Below are 15459 nucleotides of genomic sequence, written 5' to 3'. Positions count from 1 at the left end.
TCTATGTCCATAGAGTATGTCCATTTGCTATTTTTGAAGTTGCAGTTTGAAGGTTAATATGTGTGTGCATCTATCTGTATGTGCGTTACTTTATGAAGGGTTGAAGGCCCAACTATTAAGAGGTTATCTATTTAGATGGCCCTATTCCTCATGTTCATTGCTGTATTGTTGTCAAAACCTCTGGCAGGACTCCAGTCAAACCCCACCCCCACCCCACCCTCTCGTCTGGTCTGTCTGTCCCTCACTAGCTTCCTCTCAGCCTGTGCCAGCTCCAGCCGATCTCTGGGATCGGGAGCCAGGGTTGTCGTGGCAACATGTCCTACCCCTATCACTGCATGGATCATGTCTGGCTTGAATTACTCGAGCTCCCCATAATACACAGTAAGAGACACCAAAGCCAACTTCATGTCCTATACAAACATGTTCCGTGGCAAATATATTTTGCCGTACTTGTTTGCTTGTGTTGTAATTTTCATGATTCTTCTCTTTTTCTGTGCATGCAGTCAAAAGAGCAGAATCCCAGAATAAACACCTCCGAAAATGTTGATGGTGGATGGCCTGCAGCTGCAGGAGACTCCAAATCTAGTCAGCCAGAAATCTGAAGCTGAAGTGGACACAGATTCAAAGTAGACAGACGACATGTGCTCAGAAAAAAAGATTTCTGCATAGGCTGCAGATGGTCAATTGAGAATTTGGCACCAAAAGTATGAATGCATGGACTCGACATGCCTTGTGTCGACCGCCTGGGTGGGAGGTAATGGTGCCAGTCAGTCATGGTTCGTATGCCACAGTCTCGTCTATCAGAGTATTTTTCGCTGACCATGTTTGTCTCAAGTGGCAACTCACAGCACAGCACAAGCCTCTAGATATTTAGTTAGTATTTTGTCCAGAACCTTCTGGTTGTTTTTTCACCAGAACTAACCTTATTTATAAGAGCAGAGGCAGAGCCTGATGGAAAGCTTGACCACTACAAATCAATCTGCAACCATGCACCTACTGGACAATATTTGCTGCAACTCACCCTGCATCCAAAACCCCAATACATGTGCTTTATCATCTACTTGACTCTAAATGGGGCTATCATTTCCAAACCTGACATCAGGCTGTATTGAAAGATGAAAGTAAAGATTGAGACCAAGCCTTTCTAAGGAACATGTTTAGTTTTTTTATTAGTTTATGGCCACAGTTTGGCTTCAGTGGCCACTGGACAATGCAGGTGATATTATACAGCTACCAAACCTAGCTCGTGTTATTAGCAAGTTGGCCTTACGGTTCGTCCAAGTACAATGTACCACACTGCCAACTATTCATTAACTCTATCTAATCCAATTTGAGAGACAGCTGACCTTTCAAGTTCATGAACTCCTTTGGCACGAATGAATGGACAATACTTTACAGCCATAGGGCTAAATAAAAGTTAGAGAAAAAACATACAATACCATCACCACCGTCCATGACATAATGGTTTTTACCACAGACAAAGGTCTACCACACGATGTGCTCCTCTACACAGTGAAGTGTTAATTGATGTTTATTGTAATGCATATGATATTTATGGTAATACATGTGCAAATGCACAAAAGCAAAATTGAAAACTTCACAATGACAAAAACAAATGAAACAAATAAAAGTCAGTAGGATTAATTTGCTGAAGATTAACTTTGTAAAGATACTGTAGGTGATTGCCAGCATCATTAGGTTCTGTTTTTGCTTATCCACTAAAAAAAACTGTTAACTTTAGATATTTTTTTACATGAACTTCTGTTCTTTATTTATCGTCCAGGTTTGTTACCTGTTTGCTAAAACCTGTGGCGCTTGCTGCTTCCATAACAGCTTCAAAGAAACCACAGCATTCGGCTGCCTCTAGATTTGCAAGCAGTTGCCAGGTGATATGATTGATTTATTCATGATTATGTTTGCCCAGCTCTCAGAGAACAGACATGACTATAACTGTGTAAGCACTGTAATCACCACATCAACTCAGATTAGACACAGCAATACTGCAAGTGTTTGTGTGCTTGCATCAGCCAATTAACCAGCACAAGTTACAGGAGTCAACACATTTCTCACAGCAGTCTGGATAAAACTGTAAAAACACTTTTGACAAATATAGTAAATTTTACTGCTGGAGAAACTGCTCAGTGTAACACAATTTTTCTGGCCCTGAAAAAAACATAAAACTTAAATCTGCCAATGCACATTACTAAGTGCCCACTCACATCATCTGCCCTGTCTAATATCTTGACAGGACAATCCATTTGAAAGATGTCATACAAGGTGAAGGTGTCCACTGATCAATCTCCTCCATTGATTTATAGTTGATGGCTTTGAGAGGTGGCTGCAAAAAGCTCCCACATTTAGCTTATTGACGAGCTGTATCGAGTGACACATCACGGTCCGAGAATCATTTTTCTGGGATAGTAAAGCTACCCGCCGACTAATTGACACTAAATCGCTTTAAAATAGGAAGTAGCTGTAATGCACAAGGATATTTGCAGTATCAGTGTTGCGTGTCTCTGTAAACCATCTTTAAAACAGAGTGAGTTCTTTGCTGATGTGAATCTATGACGTGAGATGGAGGTGATAAAGTCCTTCACCTGAATGACCTGGTATGAAACATCAGTGCTGAGGCAATAATTGTCACTCAACACAGGATTTCACAACATCAATCTCCCCATAATTTGGCAGCAACCCTGCTACCAGACAAGAACACCAACATTGGATGAGTCTGTGAAGTCAGTTTCCAGCATTTCACACAAATAAACAACACACCAATAATAAACAAAATCCTAATGCCAACAATTAAAGTCAAGGTAATGCCAACGTTAACTGTATATGAATGATGGACACATATCATGAGGTGGACAGGCTCCTCCTGCACACATGACCTTTAGCTTTTTTAACAGCTTATTTCCAGCCTCAGACAGACTGGTAAAAGACATTAGAAAATGCCAAGTGCAATATCTCTGAACAAGTGCAATATAGCTGTAAAATGTGGAATATGTGTGAGTATGTATGCATGTATGCATGTATGCATACAAGTGTGTTTTATTCTTTTTGTATTTTATGGTTTTTAACTGTACTTGTATAGTGTGTACATATTCTCTAGCTTTCTTTTCTCAGCACAGTGAAAATATGTGGAGGAGGCCAGTTTCAAAGCACAGTATAGGGACCAATTATTGTATGACAGACCTGTCAGATACGGATGTAAGCTATTTAATAGGGATCCCAGGCAAGTTTGAAATGTGAGCGTGTGAACGGGAAACTGGAAAACGAGGTAAGAAATGTATTTTTTTTTTTTGAGCGAGTTGTTCAGCTCCTGAAGCATGTACTTCTGCTTCTTAGTGTTCAAAGTTCCAAGACTGGGTAGCAAATTGTTAGTGCACCATACAGAGAGAGCAAATACCAGCTCCACATCCATCAGCTCTGTAAGCGCACAAACAACTCACCAACCTACACCTGAGCAGGCATCACTGAAAAAGAACATGAAATAATAAATACTTTACAGCCGAGCTTAACATTCGAGTTTGAGTTAAATAATAAGACTGAACCCACTCTCCTAATCCATTCTATTCACTGATGCTCTTGCCTCCATGTTTCAGCTCAGTATTTGTCTGCTGGTTCTAGTTTTGCATTCAGTGTGCAGATATAAGGTTGTTGCCTATCAATTATTCCATCTACGTCTCAGTATAGAGCAGAAATGTCTCACTATATCTTTATTTGCAAATGTTGCAACTTCAAAAAATGTATCCCCCACATGAGGGTTGCGGGAGGTGCTGGCATAGGGCAAAAGGCGGTGTACACCCTCGACATGTCATCAGTCCCTCATGTTTTTGGACTGTGGGAGGAAATTAGAGAACCTGGCGGAAAACTACAAACACACAGGGACAACATGCAAACTCCATGAAGAAAGGCCCTTGTAATATAAAAAATATAACATATAAAAAGAGAAGTATGGAAGTAGTAGCCACAGGGCAAATCCACTGGTTGCAGAAAGAATTTGGTTAAGGGAAATAAGCATCTTCTTCTCACAAAATGCATAACATTAGGTAAGATTTTCCTGAAGAGGTAATGGTCTAATTTGCGAGTCTCAAATCTTCTTTCATAAAATACGATCCAGTGTTTATTTTGTACATTTTGTTCCCGTTTAGAAGGAAATCATATCAGTGTGAATGACAGCGTTGCAGGCGTTATATCAATGAACCAGTGGCAAACTGACAAAGTGCTTGTCAACTTCAGTTAAAACCAGAAGAATATGTCTATTTTGTACATGCTGCATCAACAAATGCTGAGGCCCATTTCCCATCTAATCCATTCCAAAGTCACTCAAGATGTCTGGTTGATTTAGTTAATTCCAATTTAAATTAAATAGTCCAAATAGTAATACTTTATCCTGCTAGTGTTAGTTAAACACAGGTGAAAAACAACCAGTAATCTGTAACCAAAGCCATTCACATGCAGTCTTGGTTTACTTAAATCATAATGACGTAGTTAAACACACCTAATTAGAGCTGTGGGAAGCTGCTGGTGTGACGGCATCAGTGCATCTTGCAGGACCTTGGTGTAACAGGAGTCCGTGTTCAGCCACTGGCTATTGAGGGCAAGGGGAAACTATAGAAGCGTCCTATAAACTTAGACAATGATTGCTACAGCACCAGCAGGATTCAGTTCCTCTTATAGGGCACCTTCCGAAAGCAACTGTCCTCATTAGATTCTACAGAGCTGTGAGGAGGTACACAGGGATGTCACCTGGAGAGTCATAGAGATAATTTTATATCACAGCTATCTCTGAAAGCTAAAATTGTCAGTGACGGTGCAATCACAACTCTCCAGGTGGAGCTATGGGTCACAAACGGTATTGTGTAATCCCCTACTTGAATATTTTATGAAACAGTTGCCAGTGAATGCAGAAACCAGGGGAGTTCAACTGCCAAGTGTGATTAGTGGAGCACTGCGGGAAAATGCTGCATCGAGTATTTTGATAGGGCTTTTAATCAGAGCAATAAGAGACATGAGTTTCACCTATTGTGTTCTGCATTTTAGAAGCGTCCCCTTTACAGAAAAACTACAGTTTATATCGCCCTCTGTTGGCAACATTATTCAAACACACCTACATAAATGTGTGAAGTGCAGCGGTAGGTTTAACTTTAATACTGGATCACAATGGGATTAAAAATATAAAAAATATATATAAAAACACCTCATTACACATAAATGTCCTGCATGTATAGTCATAGTTTAAAAATAATATGTACTACTAGTGCAATAATAAGATAAGAGATAATATTATGATCTAGGGATGCACAGATACCACTTTTTTTCCTCACTGAGTACTTAATGATACCATTACAGCAAAAAACAAAGCATTTTGTTTGCCTCACTTTGACTGTGAACAAAATACAGCATTAGATACAATGCTGCTGTTTAAAGAGTCCCCTCCAAGACTATTTCAAGAGCACTATTTTTGTCACCATTATTTATCTTAAAGTACTAGTGCAGTGCCTGTAGGTAGTATGTATTCCTATAGTGGGAGCTGAAGAAGATTTTTCAGTTATGGTAATGGATGAGAAGGAATGCAAAGGCTAACATAATACAAACACTGTGCAACTTTATTAGGCAAATAACGCAAATGTTTACCTTTTCTATTAGCATTAGCGTAGCTAGCTATTTTGTGACTGTCAATTAAAAAAACATTTGCATTGTGCCTAATGAGGTTGCACAGTCTGTATTATGTTAGCCCTACGCTAATGCTAACCGTAGCCTCGCTAGCTTAGTTTAGCTAGTTTCAGTATAACACCATGTTCTGCGGTGAACCATGTGAAAATGTCTCACCCACCGTGAGGACAGCCTCTTCACTCCCACCTGCCAATTCCAGACAGCGCAGCTGCTGCTGATGAGCCACTGCCTGCCTGGTGTAGCGTGATAAATCAGCGAAAATTAAAATTCCTCCAAAAAATTTGAAAATCAATGATGCACACCATCGGGCCATGCTCAACCCATATCGATCTGACTAACAGTCAGTGAGATATGCCCGCCACAGACAGACAGACAGACAGACGGACGCAACTTGCTTTATGAATAGATTTCCACACAGTTGACATTGTGTCACATCTGCTTATTTCCTCACACCTGCTCTGCTCACTTGAAGATTGGTTACGTGGTATTGTGTATCAAAGTAGTACTAACACAAATATGAGTACACAACGGTAGCATTAGACCAGATACACAAAATCACCAGAGGTTATTCACTGGAGCTGAAGAGAGCAATGTCAAGCTTCATTTATCAGTCTCATATGGAATGATAATCCCACGGTGCAGGTGGTCACAATGCAGCTCAGTATCACTTGTCGTACAGTAACTACTGTACATTGACAACAGGAGTGAGGTTGAATGAAAGTAGTGGACCTGTCTCTAGCTCTCGCTCTGTCTGCTTCCTTTTCTTCATAACTCGGTCTGAATCACAGATTAATCGAGCGGGACCCCACACAGATGAGAGGCCTTGTCATGTCTGGAGAGGTTTAAACCACTTAGAGGATGAGCAGGGGTCTGAGCTCCCCTCAGACATTCAAGAACAGCCTTCTGTTGAGAACAAGATCCTGGAGTAGCCCTGTTTAGCCACAGATAGCAGATAAGTGCCCTGTTAGTTCATTCTTTCTCAGCACTTGAAGCTCCAGTCCCAAGAGCTACTTAGAGGATGCTGTGCAGCTTTTTGCCCCCCTCTCCTCTTTAAAGCAGCTGAGCTCAGACAAACACATTTGTCACACTGGGAAGCTTTACAACCCCCTCAGCCGCCACATGCAATATACTGTAGGTTCACAGGCACAGACTATATTTATGAAAAACTATAAAATGAAAGTATTTGCTGTGTCACTCAGTGGAACGATCCTATGTTCAGTTAACACTGCTGGTCAAGGATAAAGTGGTGATACTCTTTATTTTTGTGGATAACAGCAAATCAAGGAAAAACACCTAAAGCCAACAAAGTAAAAGTCGTTTTCTTGTTTTGTATTTGTTCCCTGTTTCCGACTTTCAGAGGCCATGAGTCAGTTTGAAAGCTGCTGTGCCGCCACAATGGACCATCCATCCATCTTCTACTGCTTATCCGAGGTCAGGTCGCGGGAGTAGTAGCTTGAGCAGAGAATCCCAGACTTCCCTCTCCCCGGCCACTTCGTCCAGCTCTTCCGGGGGGAATACCGAGGTGTTCCCAGGCCAACTGAGAGAAATAGTCTCTCCAGCGAGTCCTGGGTCTTCCCCGGGGCCTCCTCCCAGTGGGACGTGCCCGGAACACCTCACCAGGGAGGCGTCCAGGAGGCATCCTAACCAGGTGCCCGAGCCACCTCATCTGGCTTCTCTCAATGCGGAGGAGCAGTGGTTCTACTCTGAGCCTCTCGTGGATGACCAAGCTTCTCACCCTATCTCTAAGGGAGAGCCCAGACACCCTGTGGAGGAAATTCTGAGGATTTCAGCAGCTTGTATCCGTGATCTTGTTCTTTCGGTCACTACCCACAGCTCGTGACCATAGGTGAGGATAGGAGCGCAGGTCCACCGGTAAATTGAGAGCTTCATAGCACCAACATAACCCAAATATGTCTAACATGTTTTGATGGTGGGAGGAAACCGGAGAGCCCCTTGAAAAAGGCCAAGACAGTCATTTCCCAAACTGTCTTATATAGTGTCACTATACATCTATCCATCCATCCATCTGACTAACTTCTGACTTGACTTGTCTAAAGTTGCTTTGCTGTTTTCTGAAGCAGTTAAAAAGACAAGCAGAGTCTTGAATGACCTCCTCTAATATCACAGCTCCTCTCGCTTGAAAACGTGAACAATCTGACTCATCTGCGTCTGCTACAGTATGAGCTCATATGACTCGGTCTCCCCATGTGTGATAACCTTATATGGGCTATAGGTTTACTGACACTAAGACACCAACGTTACAGTATCTAAGGGGGCAGGAGTTAAAGAGGAAAGCTTACTCGATCACACTCTGTAACAGCTCTGTTTTCATGCCTGGCTCGTTTGAAGCAGACCTGGAGCTCACCTGTCAGTCTCAGGTGTTATGATCTCTTTCCATTGATGTGAGGAGGCAGGAGTCACTTTCAGGTGAATAGAGCAGGGTTTGGGTTGGGGACGGAAGGTAAAAGGCAACCGAATCCACTCTCTGGCTTGTCATGTGATGTTGTTTGGGTTGAGAATCTCTTAATGAGAAAAAGTGAAGAGTGCCAAGTCTGACCTGCAGTGGAAGATTGCCTGTTTGGTTGTTTTTGAACAACCAAACAGGCAATCTTCCTGTTTGTCTGATCATGAGGTTTGCCATTGATTTAGGCATTTTTAGTCAATCTATATTTCACAGCATAGTAGGTGTTAAGGAAGAGAGTGAGTTTACACTTATATAAACATACACTGTTCAAAAGTTTGGGGTCACCTTTACAGTTTTTTGTGAATTTTCCATTAAAATTCACACATTTATTTACCAAAGGAGTTGCAAAATGAATAGAAAATATAGTCAAGAAATTGACAAGATTAGAGATAGTGATTTTTATTCAAAATAATAATTCAATAAAATAATTTAATAATAAAATATGAAATAAAAGAACCAGCAAAACTGTTTTCAGCTGTGCTAACATCATTGCATAAGGGTTTTCAAAGGTTTTCTCATCATCCAATAGCCTTCTAACGCGATCAGCAAACACAATCTACCATTAGATCACTGGAGAAATGGTTGCTGGAAATGAGCCTCTATACACCTATGTACATATTCCATTAAAAACCAGATGTTTGCAGCTAGAATAGTCGTTTACCACATTAACAATATATATGTATGTGTATATATATACATACATACATACATACATACATATACACACACACACATATATGTATATATATATATATAGATATATACACATATATATATACATATACATACATATACTTACATATATACATACATATATATATATGATTAATTTAATGTTATGTTCATTGAAAAAAAGTGCATTTCCTTAAAAAATAAGGACATTTCTAACTGAGCCCAAACTTATTAACAGTAGTGCACTTATGGGAAACATAACTAAGATAAGATGTGACAAAAACAGATTTGAATATAGCAGAAGCTTAAAAGAATCTGAAATGGAAAACAAACAGGTTTATGTAGCATGTACAGTGCAATAAGCAGTGACATGAACCCAACTCAAATCAAATGCCAGACGTTTCATTCCCTTAGTAACCACCAGATGGCAGTCTTTTAGCACAAATGAATCCTCACACCAACAATCAGACATGCACAATAAGCGGTGAGGGAAAAATGAAGCCCTGTTTTCAAAATGCTTATTTAGGCAATGATATAGACATATTCTCTGCTAATGTATTTACAAACTCCTATGTTTTAATGCATATTAAAACATCTGCATGATAATTTAATTAAAAAAAATAGATTAGGGAGAGTATAATATAAGATATATAATAATAATTATAATTATAAGATAATAATATTTTAATCAATAGTGTTATGTTGCGTTTGTATTGTTTCTACCACCTTAGTGTTGCAATACACTACTTACTCACTAATCATCATTTAACCCTCTTTTTTAAATCCTTCTGGATGTGAATTATCTGAAAATATGATATTAGAAACATTTCTTCCAAGTATCAATCACCCTATAATTCATTATTATTGAACAGTTAATAAAACAAATGATTTGTATATAAGTTATTGAATTTTTTTTTTCTTTTACATTGTTGGTTTATTAACAAAGTATTAACAAAGCTCCCTGATGCATATTTTGTATTTATTATACTGGGACAATTAAAGAGTAGGCAACACTTAGTATGTTAATTATTTTATCACTTGAGGATTTCTTTCTTTCAATAAAGTTTTTATATCCAAGTGTATTCTACTGCTACACTCCTATAAAAGACCCAATGATATCTCTGCCTTATTAGAACATAATTATTTGCCTCACTTGCTCATATATCTGTTCTTTTCCTACAGATAATCAATAGCCCATTGATTGTATATATTTTCCTTTTTAAAAAATCAATTCCCCGTAACATCACATATCTGTCTCATGAGGAAAAGGCCCTTTCTCACCTAGTGTGTCCTCAGGGTGGCGCTCAAGATCAGGAAAAACAGTCCGCCTCATTTGCTTTTGTCCTACGTGTGAGAGGCGGAAAAATATTTCCATGTTAAAGTGTTAAATGTTTTTAATGTTTTTTTTTTTTTAAACCAGAAAAATTGGATCTGTGATTATTTAAAATGTGTCCTTAAACTGTAGTGCGATAGTGGAAAGGGCCAACAAATTCAACTGTGGTTGTACTTGCATCATAAAAAGGATAAAGAAGAGGTGATGCATATTTAACCAAAAGGCTTAATATGTAGAAAAGAAAATCTTATTCCGCCATTTTCCTGCTCTCTGAAGGCAACACAACCATTTAAGAAACCTCATATTTGTGCAAGGTCATCACTGTGATTTTGTCTGCATTGTTCAATTATGTGTGTGTGAGTGTGAGTGTCCTGCATCAGTGGGATAAGCAAGTACCTACAGGTGTGCTTTTCCTCCCACGGCGTGGGAGTGAAGATGGAAGTCAGGTAACTAAATCAATATCATGTGAATTATTAACAACTTCCTCCACTGTCACACATTGTGAATCTCCAGCTTTGGCAAAATACACTCCCTCCCTCCTCCTCCTCCTCCTCCTCCTCCTCCTCATGTTTCCTCCTTTTCCCTTTGTAAGTTTCCTCTTTTACCCTCACACATACTATATACCTTGTACAATACACATATGTTCCGTGCGTATCATCACCCACACCCAGTATCCACACATGTGCATACATGCCGGCCGTGCACACATGCACTGGTCTTTAAGCTCACCCTTATTGGAGTGCTCATTAGTCAGTGCAGTGATGCAGAGTAGCCCTGTCATTAGCTGAGAGCTCTGTGTCCTCCACTCCCATCCCTGTGTTTTATTCTTCCTCCTCTACCAAAGATTCGTCTTCATTTTATCTCTGAAGCCGGGGGCATTGCACACATCTGCATGACAAAGATCGTCCTAATCCCACTGAAGTCTGAACACAGAGCAGACCATCTTTATTAGCAGAACTGAGATCAGGTATCGTAATTGCCCATGCCACATGTGTCACTTGTTACTGCCACAATGGGAAGTGTTGAGGAAATAGTTTGTAAATGGTCCCTCTGTTTGCACACAAACACGGTTCTGATGCACCAACACATCTGTGCGAATTCATCCAATCTTTGTTCAAACAGTGGATCATTTAACCTCGTTGGGCCTCAGCCAGTGCTTTAAATGGGTAAATGTCTCACTAATGACTCGCATACAACTGAAATGAAAAGTTGCTGCTGTGAAATACAGTGTAATGTAAATGTATATGATCACATGCATAAACTCACTGCTCAGACATGTTTGTGAGAGGACCAACACGAGTGTAATGCTTTTATTAGTAAAGTCTGAAAAGCTTACACTTCACTTCACTTTAATATTTATCTGCCACATTTCAAACCGTTTCTGAACTATGTATTGTACACGTGGAAAATAAATAATTTCGCACCAAATTGCAATTTTATGCACATTTTCAACATACATATTTATTCCTCTTGTATCTCTATCTGTTTTTGTCAGATTTGTTAAAAAAAAACTGCTAAAACATGCATAATGTGTGCAGAATATTTCTCACTATTTTTATTTTGCCATTTCTGTAACACATCATATACATGTAAACAGTTAAACTACACATTTCCACAATATATATATATATATATATATTTGAAAAATGCATTATCACGTTTGTTACCACGTTTTGTTCAACATAAACAGATAAAAGGCTGGAGAATACCAATTCTGCTAATATATTTGGCAACCTCAAACAAATCTACTGTGAACCATCTGTTCCTGACTCAGTCTGTAGGAATTACTTAATCATGATGTAAAACTGTTTGTTTTTTTCAGATGCAATAGTAAATTTATACTTACATGTCAGTGCATCATTATTACTATTCTTTTGTTTAATCAAAAAAAAAAAATTCCCAAAGTACGAAATTGCACTTGTACGTACTTCTTAGTACAATCAAAGGATGCGAGTCCCGTTTCCACCACTGTCTGAGCTTGATACTACACAAATGAAGAGTTGTACATGTGATGAACTGCTGTGGTCAGCACTCACAGTCATAGCCAGGATTTGTAAGAAAACTATTTCAGTAAATATCCCACAACAGATCACCTCCTGCATCTTTGAACCTTTTTACTCCTAAAGACACACATGGCCAAACATAGAGTTTCACCTTGACATATTTCCAGCAAAGTGATGATGGAAGGTTTTTGTAATGTCAGGCTTGGGTGTCAGTCCTTCAGAATCAAAGACGTACAATCTCTTTCATCCGTTTTCAGCAATTACACAATGAGAAATGCATCATGGGGGAAGGCTGAGATGGACTGGCGTCACTCTTGGATCACTTTGATCTAGTGTGTAATACACACCCAAGACAAATATGACTTTAACTAGACTGGGTGACCTCTCACTCTGATGCTGTGATCATTATGACTAATGTTTCCTCTATCTGTGTAAAGCTAACAGCCGAAGTTCCCATTTTTGAAAGGCTTTCTGGGAAACGTAGGATATTAAAGGCATGGTATACTTCTGTCATATGCCGTCAGTGCCGAAGCGCATGCCGCATTCGTCAGGGTCCTGTAGTATCTAACTTAACCATTGGGTGGCGGTACAAGAAGAAAAAAAAAAAACAAGTCTGGATGCAGGGAATTGGATGCATTCCAACCAAATAAGGAGAGAATGATTTTTTCTGCTTGATGAGTGGGGCTTAATACTCCACCTACCACGGTACACTCTCAGAAATAAGGGTTCCAAAAGGGTCCTTCTACAAGGGCTGAGGTTCTACCTGGAACCATTTGCTTCTGAAAAACCCTTTCCCGAAGAAAGGGTTTTGAAAGGGTTCTTGGTAACACTACTGGTTCCAGTAAGAACCATTTTGATCCAGAGAACAATTTAAAACCCCTTTCCTGAATAAAGGGTTTTAAAAGGGTTCTTGGTGGAACCCTCCAAAAGGGTTCCATGTGGAGCCAAAAAGGGTTCTCCTATGATGATAAGCCGAAGAACCTTATATGGTTCTACTTTTATTTCTACGAGCGTAGGGCAGAATTTCAGTTTGTGCATGCACTGTCCATGCGCACCCAACTCACTCTGTGTGCCCGATTCCAAAATCTGGGCTGCACGTACAGCCTGCACGTACAGCTGCGTGTTGATGATGATGGAAGTATACCAGGGCCTTCAGAACTGAAGGGAAAACATATACTTCACCACCCACACAACTTAATTACTCATCACTGCTTTGTGCACTTCACATGTGATACTGATCATTATAACACTGAGTTTTTACAGTGCACAGATGTGTTGTTGTCTGTCTCCATCAGTAAGTGTGACTTCAGTGTTTGAGACACTTAGCTCAGATTTTCCAAAACAACACAAAGCTGATAAAGACCTGAAGCTCTGCATCAGCTAAACATGCTTTTTTTCTTTAAGGACTTTGGTGCAGGAGAGTGGTGGGGCTTTACAAAAAGGTTGTCTATAGCATGATATTGTTTTGTTGCTCACAGTTGTGTTTTTAGCGTAATTGTGCCTCTGCATTTCAGGCTGGTTCTTGGACACATGCACAGAATTAGAATTAGTATTAGTTTTTCTGCACACACCAATTAGTGATAGTGAATTTGAACCCTGCGTTTAACCCACCCCTTTTATACACCAGTAATGAACACACAGAAACCACACACAGGACCAGTGGGCAGCACTTGCCCCTGGGGAGAAATGGTGGTTGTGTACCTTGTGGTGCCCAGCCCTTGACCTGTCCTGGGATTTGATCTGGCAGCCCTCCAGTTACAAGCCACATTCCCTTTCCTCTTGTCCACAGTTGCCCAGCACCTACATGAGCGACAATTATAGCATTTTAAGGATTCTCCTCACAGAAAAGCAAGCACAAACTCCTCCATTGTTCCTTCTCTTCTTTTAGCTTTTATGACACTAAAGCTTGTTCATCATGTTTCGCCTCATGAATCGACCACAAAGAGAAGATATATTTATTCTGTCCAGAGGAAGCAAACCCCACACCCCCAATGCTAATTTGTCTGAGCGAAGCCGGGTCCGACACACAGACTGATGGGATACACTGCTGCATACATGTTATCCTATCACTCTTCCTCACTACTGGTTCTTATCTGAGTTGGCCTCTTGTTTACTCATACCATCAGTTAAACACTAAGATACTCGTATGTCTATTCAGTGGATGGCTCTGCTGTGTGCAGATTGAGCTTTACAACACTGAGGTTTTGAGGAATAACAGGAAAAATAAATAAGTAAATTTGTTAGAAATGCCATAAATTCTTGACAAAATGTTCCTCTCAATTTATGTAGGAAAACCTAACTTTGCCGTAATGGCAGCTATTTCTGCCACATAAACACTCATCACATCCAACCTGTGTTACCAACTACCATCAACAGTGCAATTAATGGATGCAATGATGATAGCACCAGGAGGACAATCCTCTTTGCTCATCATGTATTCCACACTGCATGCTATTACAAATGACCAAACACTCCATATAATAGCACATCATTTAGCCGATGTCCTTCGCTGGCTTGGCTCCCCACATACTCCACACTGGCCATCAAAATCTCTGTGATAGAGCACATTAATTACACCCATCCAGAGACAGCTATGATTACAATTTCACACGTTTGAATGGACTACAGCCATTTGCGACAAAACTGCACAAGCAGAGCGATGACTTTGGTGAAGCAGGAGGAGGGATGGATGGAGGGGAGGGGAGGAGGAGGAGGAGGAGGAGGGGGGGGGTTGGTGCGTAATTCTCCGGAGAACTGCAGATGCAGGATATGTGGACGCATGGATGCTGACAGCTCTGACGTTTAAGCAATGTGCTGTAATTGCATGCAAATGGACCTGAATCTGTATCTTAACACATCTTCATTAGCCAGTTCACAAGTGTCTGCAGCTTAGATGGAGGGACAATGGAGGGCTGCAGTTAATTCTTAGCAGGCTGGTTCCGTTTTCATATTCGACAACTTTAATTAAGCGATAGATTAAGTTTTGAAGGGGTGTTTAATGCATTGAATCCCATGAGTGCTCTAATAAACAGCAGAAAAGAATAAGTCAGTGGCTATCTAATGGAGTTGAAAATAGACACAGACATCTGTATTTCCAGCGAGTGCTGCCTTAATTTTACTAAATCGCACACATTTCTCTGATTGCACTGAAGTCTTTGTGCTGCTTTACAGATTACATTAATAAATAAAATAATGATTGATAATTACAGGAGTTTATAAAAGTGCTGAGCTGTATTGACTGAGTTAATATGTTTTCTAAACAGTTCAGCCATTGCTGAGAACGCTGTGTTGTATTGTAATCTCGGGCTCAG

Source organism: Microchirus variegatus (genome assembly GCF_963457635.1).
Source record: "Microchirus variegatus genome assembly, chromosome: 1".
Taxonomy (NCBI): Eukaryota; Metazoa; Chordata; class Actinopteri; order Pleuronectiformes; family Soleidae; genus Microchirus; species Microchirus variegatus.
The sequence above is the reverse complement of the archived record's forward strand: the minus strand, read 5'-3'. Positions refer to the sequence as shown.